This window comes from Danio rerio, chromosome 17, assembly GCF_049306965.1.
Source record: "Danio rerio strain Tuebingen ecotype United States chromosome 17, GRCz12tu, whole genome shotgun sequence".
Taxonomy (NCBI): Eukaryota; Metazoa; Chordata; class Actinopteri; order Cypriniformes; family Danionidae; genus Danio; species Danio rerio.
In genome coordinates, this window is record NC_133192.1 from 2,159,264 (window position 1) to 2,175,000 (window position 15,737).

General features: G+C 38.6%; 1 long non-coding RNA gene across 1 annotated transcript in view; it reads right to left on the reverse strand.

The window, feature by feature from the left end:
• LOC141378489 (uncharacterized) overlaps positions 1-15,737 on the reverse strand; it is a 182,725-nt gene that overhangs the window by 129,443 nt on the left and 37,545 nt on the right. The gene's annotated exons all lie outside the window — the stretch shown is intronic.

Sequence of the window (15,737 nt, forward strand, 5' to 3'; positions counted from 1 at the left end):
CAGTGTCTACAAGGTTGCAGGTTCGATTCCCAAGAAGCATTAAAAAAACTGATCAAATGTGTGTCCCTTTAAATAGAAGTGTCTGCCAAACACAAAGTAATCCACCTTTTTATTAAATGCAAATAAACTGCAGAATCCAGCAATATTTCCTTCAAAATGTCCATGCATGCTTGTTAGGATGCTCTATTATATTAATTTTTTCCAGGCACACCTTGCAAAAAAAAAAACACACACATAAAAAAAAAACTCTCTGGAGTAAATTGGAGCTCTAAACGTATTTGCTAATTTACTTTTCCACTGTAGAGGTGGTGGAGACCAAATCAATCTCTTTATATGCACACATGCGCGCACACACACACCAACTTTAACACATTGAAAATGACAACTTCTAAGGAGTCCAAAAATATTGTAAAGTATTTCATCAAGATACAAAAGCTATATAATCTACTGTTCATGAAAATTAAAAATGTAAATAATGGTCTTATTTGCTGAAACTGTACAGTGTCTACAAGGTTGCAGGTTCGATTCCCAAGAAACATTGAAAGAACTAATCACATGTGTGTCCCTTTGAAAAGAAGTGTCTGCCAAAAGCATCCATGAAAATGTAAACCCACTTTTTATTCAATGTAAATAAAGTGCAACATTCAGCATTATTTATTTGCTTAAAAAAATCCATGCATCTTTTCTCGGTTGACCTCTGTAAAAAAAAAAAAGAAAACTCTGGCTAGGTCTTGTAAATTGGAGCTCTAAATGTATTTACTAATTTACTTTTCCACTGCAGAGGTGGTGGAGCCTAAGGGTGCTTTCACACCTACACTTTTGTTTCAGATTGTATCTCGTTTGCCCAGTTAGCGCGGTTCGTTTGGCATATGTGAACAGGGCAATCGCGCTCTGTTTCGCGCCAAAGTAATCGCTCCGAGATCGCTTGAATGAGGTGGTCTCGGCTCGATTGAAACGAACCCTGGAGCGGACTGATTGCAGTGAGAAAGCGATCCGATCCGAGCGCGGTTATATCACAGTGTTTTATGGATATGTAATAGGCTTACATATGAAGAGAAGAGAGAATTATGAGTAGGGCGGAAAGTTTCGCGAATCTCCAGATGCCCACAAACGAGTGATAATCCTCCCGGCAATCTTGCGTCTCCCTCCCGGTCCTCAAATAGGCATCGTCGCGCACCCTTCTCACCCCTCCCCACCGCGTCTCTCCTCAGACACATCGCTCGCGCGCACACACCCTCAAACCACCACCTCTGCTTGAGCAGCTGAGCGGGACGCTGCAAAATAAACCCTGACACTCTGACCAATGTGAGGAGAGTTTACTCACACGTGACTTGTTTTAGCTCTTTTGGTCCGATTAGAAACTTTGCAGTGTGAAAGTGAACCGCTCCAAGAGCAAAGAGCAACAATGTAACAATTGTAATCTCTGTTTCAGAACAACTGAATCCATTCACAGGTGTGAAAGCACCCTAAATAGCACCTTTCTCTTCTTTCTCTATCTCTCTCTCTCTCTTACACAGAAACACACACACACACACACACACACACACACACAATTTTATAAATTGAAAAACTCCCTTTGGATAAAGTGTCTGCCAAATGCATATAAATGTCAATGTAAATAAAACGCAATGTTGACTTCATAATCCAGAATTGTGCAGTCCATATCCATACACCTTTCTCTTACACACACACACACACACACGTGTGCAGGAGCAGAGCTGGTTTGCAGGCCACATGCGCGCGGGGAGTCTCAGAGGGAGTCTTACATTTACACTGGCTAATTGATAGCAGACACACACACACTGCTTTCCTCTGCGCTTCCGGTCCCGACACCGCAGCGCTCTGGAGGGTATCCACAGTACATGCCCCTGATTTACGGCCAACCACACACGCAAGCACACTCACGCGGGACACGTCTTTCTGATAAACCTCCTCGTTTTTACTCCAGGACGCCCCTCTCTGTGGCCTCTACATTCGGCCTCAACACAAATTGTGCCGTCAGATGGTTTCACCTCTGTTTTTACCAGCCCTGACCTCAAGCGCAGATGAGCCCATGTCACGGAATCATGTCTGGCTCGTATTTCAGAAAGGAAAGAGAACTGTTTGATATTTGGGACAATGAGATAATATGATTTCATGCAAATGTCAACCATGCCATGAAAAAATAAGTTTTCACCAAAATAGCAACGTGTGTGTGTGTGTGTGTGTGTGTGTGTGTGTGTGTGTGTGTGTGGGCTTGTATTTTGCAGTACTGTAAAGTCAACAATGTCTCAGTCAATGTTTTCAAATAAATATATTTGATTTGCCAGAGTCACACAAGTGCCAATTGCACGTCCATCTAGACTTGTTGCGATGGTCAATATATTGACTTCTTGCACGACATGAAAACGAGGGTGGTTAATTTTGGAGGGACGATATATTGTCTATTATACACTTACTGGCCACTTTATTAGGTACACCTTAGTAGTACCCGACTCCCTTCAGCTTTCAGAACTGCCTTAATCCTAGGTGGCACTGATTCAACAAGGTACTGGATTTTGCTCCATATTGTCATGATAGCATCACACAGTTGCTGCAGATTTGTCGGCTGCACATCCATGATGCCAATCTCCCGTTCCACCACATCCCAAAGCTGCTCTATTGGATTGAGCTCTGGTGACTGTAGAGGCCATTTGAGTACAGTGAACTGTACTCAGTGAACTCGAAATTATTTAAAGGGCACCTATGGTGAACTTTTCAAGCTATTTGGACAAACATATGTGTGTATATAGTGTATAGACCATCATATTGGGGTGATACAAACACACCCAGTCCTTTTTTTTCAATTAAACAACATAAAAACGGTGGACCAATTAGAGCGGTTTTCAGACCGACCGCAACTTTACGTAGGTGTGCGATCCCCCCGCCCACCAAATTGATTGACAGCTGCGCGCATTAACATGTTCCGGTAGTCGCGTGAATATATGTCAACAAGACCAGGCAGACATACGCAGAGCAACCGGGAATAAAAGCTCTGTTCTGTTCGCTAGGATCAGCAATCATCATCACATGTGATTAATGCCGAGTTCAGACTGCATGATTTTCAAACTAGTCGTGTCACAGATGTTTTCACACTGCTTGACTATCTGGGCTAGCGTTTCGTCGCTGCTTTGTTTACACTGCAAGATGGTTCGGCGACATGGACATTCACATTGCATGACTTTACTATAGGGAGAATCGCCGACAACTTCGTCCAAACTACGTCTCACAGTCAAAAACACGTCGTATATCTTTTTGTTATTAACTACATAATGAGAAAGAAGCCTTTAATGGGGTAGAACATGTACATGTTTGCTCACCTGGGTTTAAAGGGAATTAGCCATTTCTCCTCAACGTTGATAATAAACTAATTTCTTTCTATATGAAACGTCAAACAGACACGGTTGCTCCTGAGTCCTGTCAAACCTCCACTAGTTTTTCCTCCATTTCGTGGGTCCAAATAAACCGAAAAAGAGCGCTTTTAACTTCTCCCCCAGCCTCCCGCTGACCTGCAGCAGGTATACACACACACACACACACGCGCGCGCACACACAAGTGAAAGCTGCTCTCTCATTGGCTGTAGGCGATCGCTGATGTTATTTTCAGTCATGACTCAATTCACACGGCATGATTTGAATCGCCGACAGCTCCAGATATTCAGCACGCCAAATATCTCGCAGGCATCGGCGACTCATCGGCGATTCTCTCAGATCGCGTCTTTGATCGTTCACACTGTGTGATTGTCACTCACGTGCACGAGCAGCGATTTGCCTGTGATTTCAGGCATTTGTCGGCGATTTCTCAAAACCTGTCGGCGAGCCAAAATCGGGGCTAAAATCACGCAGTCTGAACTAGGCATAAGAGTGAGTTTCACATGTTTAAAGTGTTTTAAAACAGAGCACGTGTATAATGAAGTACAGTGATTCACTTCAGCTTTACTTCATCAGCACAGCCGCATGTCAGAACATTTCTAAAAGAAGACGCTTGAATCCCGGTTTGTGGAAGTTAAATCAGGTTTATTTTGTACATTAACATCACAGATATCCACACAGCACTGAAGGTTAGCCTGTATCCTGACACATTTGAGGGCAAAAACAGTCCTAAGAACTCTGCCTGCCTGCCTGGCTTTCCAGGCTTTTTTCTCATGCTTTCCATCGTTGCAGATGTGAAATGTTGTTGTGCTGATTTTAAAATCATGTCAGTCCGTCATCACAGTGCTTCAGTATTACTATTCTTTTTCTATTATTATTCCCTCCAGAACTTTGAGCATCTGTCTGCACTCCCGTCTCACGCCTCCAGAAGCCACCGTGTTCATTGCATTTGGTCTTCGTCTTCTGAGGCGCAACTCATTTATTAAAGAAGAACAAACACCACATTGGCGAATTTGTTGTTTGTGTCTTTGTGATTTTTGCAGGGCCTGCATGATTGCAGATTGGTGGGGGGGTCATCTCACCTGAGACTTGGCCTGCGTACGATACCGCCTACTACTCAGTACGTACTGCATTTGAATTTAAGCGTACTTCTTAGCCGTTAGAAATGTACGTTCTATAAAGTATGAACATGAAAAGTATGAATGGAATTCGGACGTACTACATCCGCCATTTTGTCATGGTCACGTGACCTACCTGCGTCAATTGCGTCGCTTCACTCCCATTCATGAATTCGCTCGCGGGGCATCATGGGATAGCGCAGCATGCATGGGATGCGCACTCTAGAATCTCGCCGGAAGTAGTAGGTTATCCAGGTACTTCTCGCACACTGATTTTCGAATTCTATGAATTCCGACATACTACTCGGCTCGCATACTGATTTTAGTGTACTATATAGTATGGAAGTATGCGGTTTCGGTCGCAGCCCCATTGTGTGGTGTCTATAAAGACTCCGGCATTCTGTCTGAGAGAGAGCTCGATTGGCCGGACGTCTCTTCCTGGCGTTTTTGATTTATTTTAGCTTGTTTTGGATCATGAGCTCAGTACACTATCATACACATGCTTTTCACTACTGACAACCATTTATACTGACTTTGATTGCTTTAAATACTTTCGGTAATTATACGTTTTGTTAATAAATCATTTCTCTTTTCAGTTTACCTGGTCCGTATTGTCTCTCTAATGCTGCAACATTGAGCCGGTTGTTACAGAAAATATTATTCTCTTTCACTCATTTTTTTTTTTTGGGTGGGGGGGGGGGTATAGGGGGGTATGGGGGGGTGTTAGGTTCCATGTGGGACTTGTTTGTTGTTTGTGTCTTTGTGATTTTTGCAGAGTTTGCATGATTGCAGATTGGTGGGTGGATCATCTCACCTGAGACTTGGCCTGCGTCCGAAACCGCCTACTACTCAGTAGGTACTGCATTTGAATTTAAGCGTACTTCTTAGCCGTTAGAAATGTACATTCTATACAGTATGAACATGAAAAGTATGAATGGAATTCGAACGTACTACATCCGCCATTTTGTCAAGGTCACGTGACCTACCTGCGTCAATTGCGTCGCTTCACTCCCATTCATGAATTCGCTCGCGGGGCATCATGGGATAGCGCAGCATGCATGGGATGCGCACTCTAGAATCTCGCCGGAAGTAGTAAGTCATCCCGGTACTTATCGCACACTGATTTTCGAATTCTATGAATTCCGACATACTACTCGGCTCGCATACTGATTTTAGTGTACTATATAGTATGGAAGTATGCGGTTTCGGTCGCAGCCCCATTGTAGGTGTCTATAAAGTGTCTGGCATTCTGTCTGAGAGAGAGCTCGATTGGCCGGGCGTCTCTTCCTGGCGTTTTTGATTTATTTTAGCTTGTTTTGGATCATGAGCTCAGTACACTATCATACACATGCTTTTCACTACTGACTGCCATTTATACTGACTTTGATTGCTTTAAATACTTTCGGTAATTATACGTTTTGTTAATAAATCATTTCTCTTTTCAGTTTACCTGGTCCGTATTGTCTCTCTAATGCTGCAACATTGAGCCGGTTGTTACAGAAAATATTATTCTCTTTCACTCATTTTTTTTTTTTTTTGGGGGGGGGGGGTATAGGGGGGTATGGGGGGGTGTTAGGTTCCATGTGGGACTTGTTTGTTGCTTGTGTCTTTGTGATTTTTGCAGGGTCTGCATGATTGCAGATTGGTGGGGGGGTCATCTCACCTGAGACTTGGCCTGCGTACGATACCGCCTACTACTCAGTAGGTACTGCATTTGAATTTAAACATACTTCTTAGCCGTTAGAAATGGACGTTCTATACAGTATGAACATGAAAAGTATGAATGGAATTCGGACGTACTACATCCGCCATTTTGTCATGGTCACGTGACCTACCTGCGTCAATTGCGTCGCTTCACTCCCATTCATGAATTCGCTCGCAGGGCATCATGGGATAGCGCAGCATGCATGGGATGCGCACTCTAGAATCTCGCCGGAAGTAGTAGGTCATCCAGGTACTTCTCGCACACTGATTTTCGAATTCTATGAATTCGGACATACTACTCGGCTCGCATACTGATTTTAGCGTACTATATAGTATGGAAGTATGCGGATTCGGATGCAGCCCCATTGTAGGTGTCTATAAAGTGTCCGTCATTCTGTCTGAGAGAGAGCTCGATTGGCCGGATGTCTCTTCCTGGCGTTTTTGATTTATTTTAGCTTGTTTTGGATCATGAGCTCAGTACACTATCATACACATGCTTTTCACTACTGACTTCCATTTATACTGACTTTGATTGCTTTAAATACTTTCGGTAATTATACGTTTTGTTAATAAATCATTTCTCTTTTCAGTTTACCTGGTCCGTATTGTCTCTCTAATGCTGCAACATTGAGCCGGTTGTTACAGAAAATATTATTCTCTTTCACTCATTTTTTTTTTTTTGGGGGGGGGGGGGGGGTGTAGGGGGTTATAGGGGGGTATGGGGGGGTGTTAGGTTCCATGTGGGACTTGTTTGTTCTTTGTGTCTTTGTGATTTTTGCAGGGTCTGCATGATTGCAGATTTGTGGGTGGGTCATCTCACCTGAGACTTGGCCTGCGTCCGAAACCGCCTACAACTCAGTAGGTACTGCATTTGAATTTAAGCGTACTGCTCGGCCGTTACATAAGGACGTTCTATACAGTATGAACATGAAAAGTATGAATGGAATTCGGACGTACTACATCCGCCATTTTGTCATGATCACGTGACCTACCTGCGTCAATTGCGTCGCTTCACTCCCATTCATGAATTCGCTCGCAGGGCATCATGGGATAGCGCAGCATGCATGGGATGCGCACTCTAGAATTTCGCCGGAAGTAGTAGGTTATCCAGGTACTTCTCGCACACTGATTTTCGAATTCTATGAATTCGGACATACTACTCGGCTCGCATACTGATTTTAGCGTACTATATAGTATGGAAGTATGCGGTTTCGGTCGCAGCCCCATTGTGTGGTGTCTATAAAGTGTCTGGCATTCTGTCTGAGAGAGAGCTCGATTGGCCGGACGTCTCTTCCTGGCGTTTTTGATTTATTTTAGCTTGTTTTGGATCATGAGCTCAGTACACTATCATACACATGCTTTTCACTACTGACTTCCATTTATACTGACTTTGATTGCTTTAAATACTTTCGGTAATTATACGTTTTGTTAATAAATCATTTCTGTTTTCAGTTTACCTGGTCCGTATTGTCTCTCTAATGCTGCAACATTGAGCCGGTTGTTACAGAAAATATTATTCTCTTTCACTCATTGAATGGAAACTCCCCTATTTTTAGTAATATAGTATAGTAATAGTAATTACACTAATTTTATGTCACAAAGAATTACATCTCATCCCAACCCAAATTTCTTCTTAATTTCATTTTCCTCACCAAATGATTATAGCACCTTGACATGTCTTGTTTTTGTACTTTTTGTACATTTGTCAAAACAAAATGATAGATATGGGAGGCAAAGGAACTTAAAATGTAATCACTTCTCACATGCATATGTGAGAGGTGTAAGGTCTGTCTTCGCATGAACAATTGACTGAAACTGCTATCACACCTTTCACAAAGTGAAATAAAAAAGACTACAATGATTAAGGTAAAAAATAGAGACAAACTGCCTGAAATGTTTTATTTTATCAAAATGTTATGGGCAAACTTTTTTGGAGCTAAATTGAACTAGCTTTGAGCACAAAACCAAAAGGTTACCACAATGCCTGATATATGGTATAAAAATGGATCTTCATAGGATTAATAAACATCTCAGTTCCAAAAAATGTGAATATTCTGAATATTTGTTCATGTGTCAGTTTAAACCAGGGTTAAGAATCATTATAATCAAATACTTAAAAACTTATATGGGGGAATTTTTTAATCAAAATATTATTTTCTATTTTGTCTAAAACATATTCAGTAGGCCCACACGGAATCTGCGTGCGCAAAAATCCAGTTTTCAGATTTTTAGCCCATCATTGAGTCTATGTATTTAATTGTGTAAATGTGTGTACATTTATATTTACTCAGTTTATAAATTAATTTCACTAATATTATTGTCATATAATAATAGTAATATTAAAATGTTCATATGATTTATTTACAGTTGGTAAAGTAGTATTTTCTGCCTTTTAGTAGAAACATTAATAGATATATGAGAGACTTGCTTCGTTTACCAAATAAGTGGATCTAATTTGATTTGCATTGTAAACATTAAATAAAACTGAAGATATAATTTTTATTCCATAATATATATATATATATATATATATATATATATATATATATATATATATATATATATATATATATATATATATATATATATATATATTGTTTTTTATATATATATATATATATATATATATATTGTTTTATATATATATATATATATATATTGTTTTATATATATATATATATATATATATATATATATATATATATATATATATATATATATATATATATATATATAGTTTTTATAAGTTTTTAGTTATGATAATCCTAAAATCATTTCGCAGATTTTTTACAAAAGTCCCAGCAGAAATAGCAAAAATATTTAGCAGATTCTGTCTGGCCCAAAATATTTAGGTATGTACTTTTAAACATACATTTTGTTATTACTCTTATAATTATATTACTCTAAGTTACTACTCTTATAACTTTTGAGCTCAACTGTAAGTATGATTTGACAGTTTATTTTGATAAAACTTTTACATGAACTTTACATTTGGATGCGTGACTGCATGTTATTGTTTTAAATGATTTTTAATTAAAACGTGTGTGCCAACGAATGCAATTCATTCCAATAAACCCTCTCGTTTTTGCCAAATTAATTCTACCATATTTTACCATTCTATCTGCTCTTCTGTGTGTGTATTTTCCCGTATTTCTCCCGCATTTGTAATGTTTCTATAAAAAGTGAAAGTAGCAGCTACACAGAGTCGATCTCATGTGATATAATTGCAAGAACTGTTTAAGAGAATTAAGCTTTCGCATTATTTTGGATTGACAGCACGATGAAATTAATGTAAAAACGGCCGCATTCACGTCTTTTCCAGTAAAGCTTTATGCGTCTATTGCAGCCCTTATGCAGCCTCTGAATCCATATAACGGTGCTGAGTGACGGACGCGCTCCATAGTGATAAAGACGGCTTCTATACACACGGTTTAAAGATGCATGAAAGCGGATACTTTGAGATTCGGGTGTGTGAACAAACAAACACACTTAATAATATGTAAACATGTTTTGTTTTAAATACAACTAATATTATCTTAAATTAGCATAAACAAAACTAATTATTACTGCATTTATGTTAAGTATAAGCCTATGCAGAGACTGAGTGGGGATAATGAATAATTTATGATATGGCAGCCCGTCACTCCCAAAAAACATTAGAAGTTGATTAAAAGTATGGTAATAATGGTGTGGGTTAAGCTTACCAATCCCTTATCATCCAATTTGTCATGGCAGTTTTTATTTTAAGGCATTGTTTGTTCTCTTTTTGTTTTCTATTTTGCATTCCACTTGTCTTTACTCTTCTCTCCATTTTGAACATGTGACTGTAACCGAGCAACGGATCAATCAAAAGGTCAACGAAGAGGGAGGAGTGGTATAATTTTGTATTTAATAAAATACAATTTTATATTCATGTAAAATGCAGGATAAAAATTTTTTTCAACCAAAAATATGTATTTATTTTGTTTAATATGTATAATAATATGGATAATTTCAAAAATAGTTTTGGCACAATGGCGCCCCCACCATGTGTGGCGCCCCTATGCGCCGCATACACTGCATACCCCCTTTTTGCGCCACTGGTTGTGCACATAACACATCTTCTGAATGTGCACAAACACGTGTTGTTTTGTCAACTTAAAACACAGGTGTCAAACTCAGTTCCAAAAGCTCTGCACAGTTTAGTTCCAACCCTAATTAAACACACCTGATCAAGTTAATTGAGTCCTTCAGGCTTGTTTGAAACCTACAGGTAAGTGTGTTGGAGCAGGGTTGGAACTAAACTGTGCAGGGCTTCGGCCCTCCAGGAATTGAGTTTGACACCCCTGACTTAAAACAAAACAGAAAGAAAAAAAAACACTGTTATTTCCCACCACATCCAGTATAATCCAACCATCATCTTGTACGCATCTCATTTTAATTAAATCAAGCAGGAATATCCTCTGAGAACATTAAGGCAGTGTATGACAAGCCTGCAAGTTATCTTTGGTAGTGTGAAGCAGCGCCAGTCACGCAAACTCTTGCCAAAACCAGCAAGAAAACTGTGCCAGAATGCAGTGACTCAACACTTGTGCTCTGAGAATTATCACACATCCAGCGAAGCCCTAAATCACGGCTCTGACGATGAGGAAATTCACATGGGAAGTGGCTTTTGGACTCAAAGCGAAGCCCAAAAGACTGAAGCCAATGAATTGGACAACTTAATAGATAGATGTGCAACAGTGAGCACACAATTATTCTGCAGCTGCAGGAGGCAGATAAACCAGCTTTTTCTGGGAAGTGAACACATTTTAGGGTTTTTCTGGATTTGGGAAGCCAAGATACACACTCTCGAACTGATTCAAAACAGAGCAGAGATGCTTTTGAGCAACTTCGAGTAAATGTGTGAACATTATTGTTATTTCAGTACTTTTGCTAGCTGGCAACACTGTTAAAAATACTCGTAAATTAGCAGTTTGCCATATTTAGTGTTTCATGTTTGTATTTGAACACATACACTCACCGGCCACTTTATTAGGTACACCTTACTAGTACGAGGTTGGACCCCTTTTGCCTTCAGAACTGCCTTAATCGTTTGTGGCAGAGATTCAACAAGGTACTGGAAAGATTCCTCAGAGATTTTGCTCCATGATAGCATTACACAGTTGCTGCAGATTTGTCAGCTGCACATCCATGATGCCAATCTCCCGTTCCACCACATCCCAAAGCTGCTCTATTGGATTGAGCTCTGGTGACTGTGGAGGCCATTTGAGTACAGTGAACTCATCGTCATGTTCAAGAAAGCAGTCTGAGATGATTGAGCTTTATGACATGCTGCGTTATCCTGCTGGAAGTAGCCATCAGAAGATGGAGACACTGTGCTCATAAAGGGATGGACATGGTCAGCAGCAATACTCAGGTAGGCTGTGGCGTTGATGCTCAATTGGTACTAATAGACCCAAAGAAAATCTCCCCCACACCATTACACCAACACCACCAGCCTGAACCGCTGATACAAGGCAGGATGATCCATGCTTTCATGTTGTTGAGGCCAAATTCTGACCCGACTATCCAAATGTGGCAGCAGAAATTGAGACTCGGACTCATCTTCTATTGTCCAATTTTGGTGAGCCTCTTAACTTTAAGTCTCTTAAATCCCCTTTCTTCCCCATTCTGATGCTCAGTTTGAACTGCAGCAGATCGTCTTGACCATGTCTACATGCCTAAATGCATTGAGTTGCAGCCATGTGATTGGCTGATAAGAAAATTTGCGTTAACAAGCAGTTGAACATGTGTACCTAATAAAGTGGCCGGTGAGTGTTTGTAAAGGTTGTAAACAAAGATATTTTTTTATTCAAGTAGTTCATTTTGCTTCTTTGGCAATATATGCATGTAGGCACATGTGGTTGCATGTGTTACCATCCCGCGAGTTAACAAATATGTGTTACACATTCATGCAACCAAACTTAAAAAAATGTATTAATTAAAAACGCACCCTTTCGGTTACAGTTAATTGGTTATTAGGAACATCCCCACATTCCTACAGATTATACTTGCTATGACAATATCGCACATGATTATCTGCTATATATATATATATATCATATATATAATTGCTATATATATATATATATATATATATATATATATATATATATATATATATATATATCATATACATAATTTGGGAAAAAAATAATATTTTATATATATATAAAATATTATTTTTTTCCCAAATTATGTTTAACAGAGCAAGGAAATTTTCACAGTTTGTCTGATAATATTTTTTCTTCTGGAGAAAGACTTAATTGTTTTATTTCGCCTAGAATAAAAGCATTTTTTAATTTTTAAAAAAACATTTTTGGGACAAAATTATTAGCCCCTTTAAGCTAATTTTTTTTTCGATAGTCTACAGAACAAACCATCATTATACAATAACTTGCCTAATTACCCTAACCTGCCTAGTTACCCTTATTACAGGGACGCTAATAATACAGGGGGGCTAATAATTCATCTGACTTCATCTGTATATGTATATATATATATATATATATATATATATATATATATATATATATATATATATATATATATATATATATATATATATATATAAAATCTATTGTAAAACTAAATATTTTTAGGGTGTATCTTCTGTAAATAATTGCCAAAAAGGTATTAAAGTAGACATGTATTAAACACTATTAGAAAACAGGGTAAAAAGAAGAAGAAAATGATTAGGGAAAAAAATATTTTTAAAATGTAAACTGATATCTGCTCATAAAAATGCATTATACTTTTATTTATTTCTTTATCCACCTCATTTACGTCTTTGACCTAAATGCATGCAGGACTGATCAAATATGTGTGCTAGAAAACAAGACAAATATACTAAGGAACATTTTAACCTGAACAAGTAAACAACTATTTAGAAACAAGCCAGATGAAAACCCTAGCAACCCTCAAAACAAATATCCTGTGGAATAAACGTATCTATTAATTTGTTAGCTTTAGATAATTCAATGGCGCACCAATAAATCCAGCCTTTGAAAAAATAAGTCTAAATGCGTTTGATAGCAGAGCAAAAACAGTCGCTCAAGATTGGGTCTCTAATCTAAATGTTTGCATGATTTCAGTTTAAATGTTTTCCCCTGACATTAGAGGGCAGGAGCCCATAAATGCAAACACACACACTCATAAACAAATATACAGGCATGAAAAGTGTCCGTTCACACGCATCTTTACCTGCGGAGCCTCGAGCAAACTGAGTTTATGTGTGTGAGAGAGAGAGTTGTGCATTAGTTATGCGCCTATGCAGGTCCAAACGCTCACACACTGCTTATACACACAGGATGTACAGCAACACACAAATATCTTTACATATGAAAAAAAAAAAAAAAAAAAAATATATATATATATATATATATATATATATATATATATATATATATATATATATATATATATTTTTTTTTTTTTTTTTTTTTTTTTTTTTTTTTTGCCGACCCCTGACCTAACCCTATGCCTTCAAGCTAGTGAGAACTGGGACACCTCGACCCCTTCAAGAGAACGTGCAAGACAAGGGGTAAGGGGGAGGGCTAAGGGATTGAAAAGGTATTGGGCCTTAGGCCCCGTTTACACTAGTGCGTTTTAGTTTTAAAACGGCGTTGTAGAATGAAAACGATCCGCGTCCACACTTGCGTTTTACCCAGCGTTTCTGAACAGCTCTCCGTCCACACCAAAACGCTGAAAACGCACATCACGTGACCACACACACACACTCTCGGGCAAGCGCTCCAGCATTTCTACCCAGATGAGAGCTCTGCTTGTCGGACTGCTCATCAAGCATCTCCCGCTGGATCTAACCTCACTATATTTGCTAATCGTGATATTTCATTCATCTTGTTGTCTTTATCTAACGACATAGGCCAATTCCCTGACTTTGGTCATTGGAATCTATTAAGTTACTTGTTCACGGGTAACATGTTTTGGTTAGTGCAAAGATAAGTTAATGATTAATCCAGGTACATTGACTGATCGCTTGCCTTTATTTCCTATAATGTATACACTTATTGTATGTTATACTTTTATAATGGCCATTATCGATTATTAAAACTGATATTCAGCAAAAGAGAGGGTGTGTTTCGTATTTTCACTGAAATTGAAAGGAGGCAGTTGTTATCGGCTCTGTTTTGTTATAAATATCCACACAGTGAAGATGACGCTCATATATGCAGCACGACGCCTCAACATTTCTGCTGTCTGTTAAGTTGCTAATATTAAAAAGAAAATAGGCAGTTCCTTAAATCATGTTTACATTTTATTGTTGAGAAAGTGAAACAACGTAGCCAAGGTGATGTGAATGAAGTTATAAAGTACACTGTTCCCTTTGAAGATTTACCCGTGTCCTCGGTATGTTTTCCATATCAAACTGAGAAGGGAGAGACTGCAGCCTTGATCAAACTTGCGAAGTCTGAACTTACAAGAAGAGGATGCGAGACTGAACTGTGTGTGTGGGCTACTTAATATTCAGGAAAAGCCCCAATCAGATAGGCGAACGTTTGCAGCCCCGCCTCCGTTTTCAGATGTCTCCGTTTTCCATCCACACTGAGACGGAGCAGCAGCGTTTCAGAATGAAAACGGCCTCTCCAGCGTTTTCAAAAAGCTCTGTTTTCGGCGCTCGAGAACTCCGGCGTAGTGTGGATGGATGGCTTAACCGTAGCAAAACTTATGCGTTTTCAAACTAAAACGCACTAGTGTAAACGGGGCCTTAGAGAGAATGAATAAGTTATGTATTAGCCTGTTACAGAGTCAGTGGTCAGTCAGAGACAACTGCTAAGAAAAACTATTGCAAACCATCTGAATGAATGTACAGTTATGAATTGTATTTAATAATTTTTATATTATCATAATAATAATAATATTTTCTCTTCCATTATCTTTTCAATCCTCATATTAGTCTGTCTTTTTCTTATTTGTTTATGCATTTATTATAATGTATGTTTATATGTATTATATAATCACTTTATGATTTTATTCATTGTGTATGCAATCTGCAATGCTTTGGCAACACTTGACAAGTCATGCCAATAAAGAGAGAGAGTTAGAAAGAGAACTGTAGACCAATGACTATCAGACACACAGTTCACAATGAAATTCCCCGGACTACAAACAAATCAAGTGCACATTTATTCAATAATGCGCGTTTGTTTCTCATCAGTTTTATACGCACTCTGATCTGTCAGAGACATTCAGCACGCCAAACACGTTTGAATGACGTCTTTAGAAAAAGCCTTTTCAACAGTTACAATACCAGGAGAGTCAGTATAATGCAATGTACAGGAATGGAGATCCTATTTCATGGTTAATTATAATCACAACTCAAAATTGAGGATTCTGCAGTGTGACTATTGCATATTTGCACATTTCGATAATGATGCCAAATAGTGTTGCAAAAACCTGATATTGCGATATTTTATTTTTCTGCAATAAATATTGCAATGGAGTTTAAAAAGATGGTCTTTAATTTATCTATTTGACGGTTTT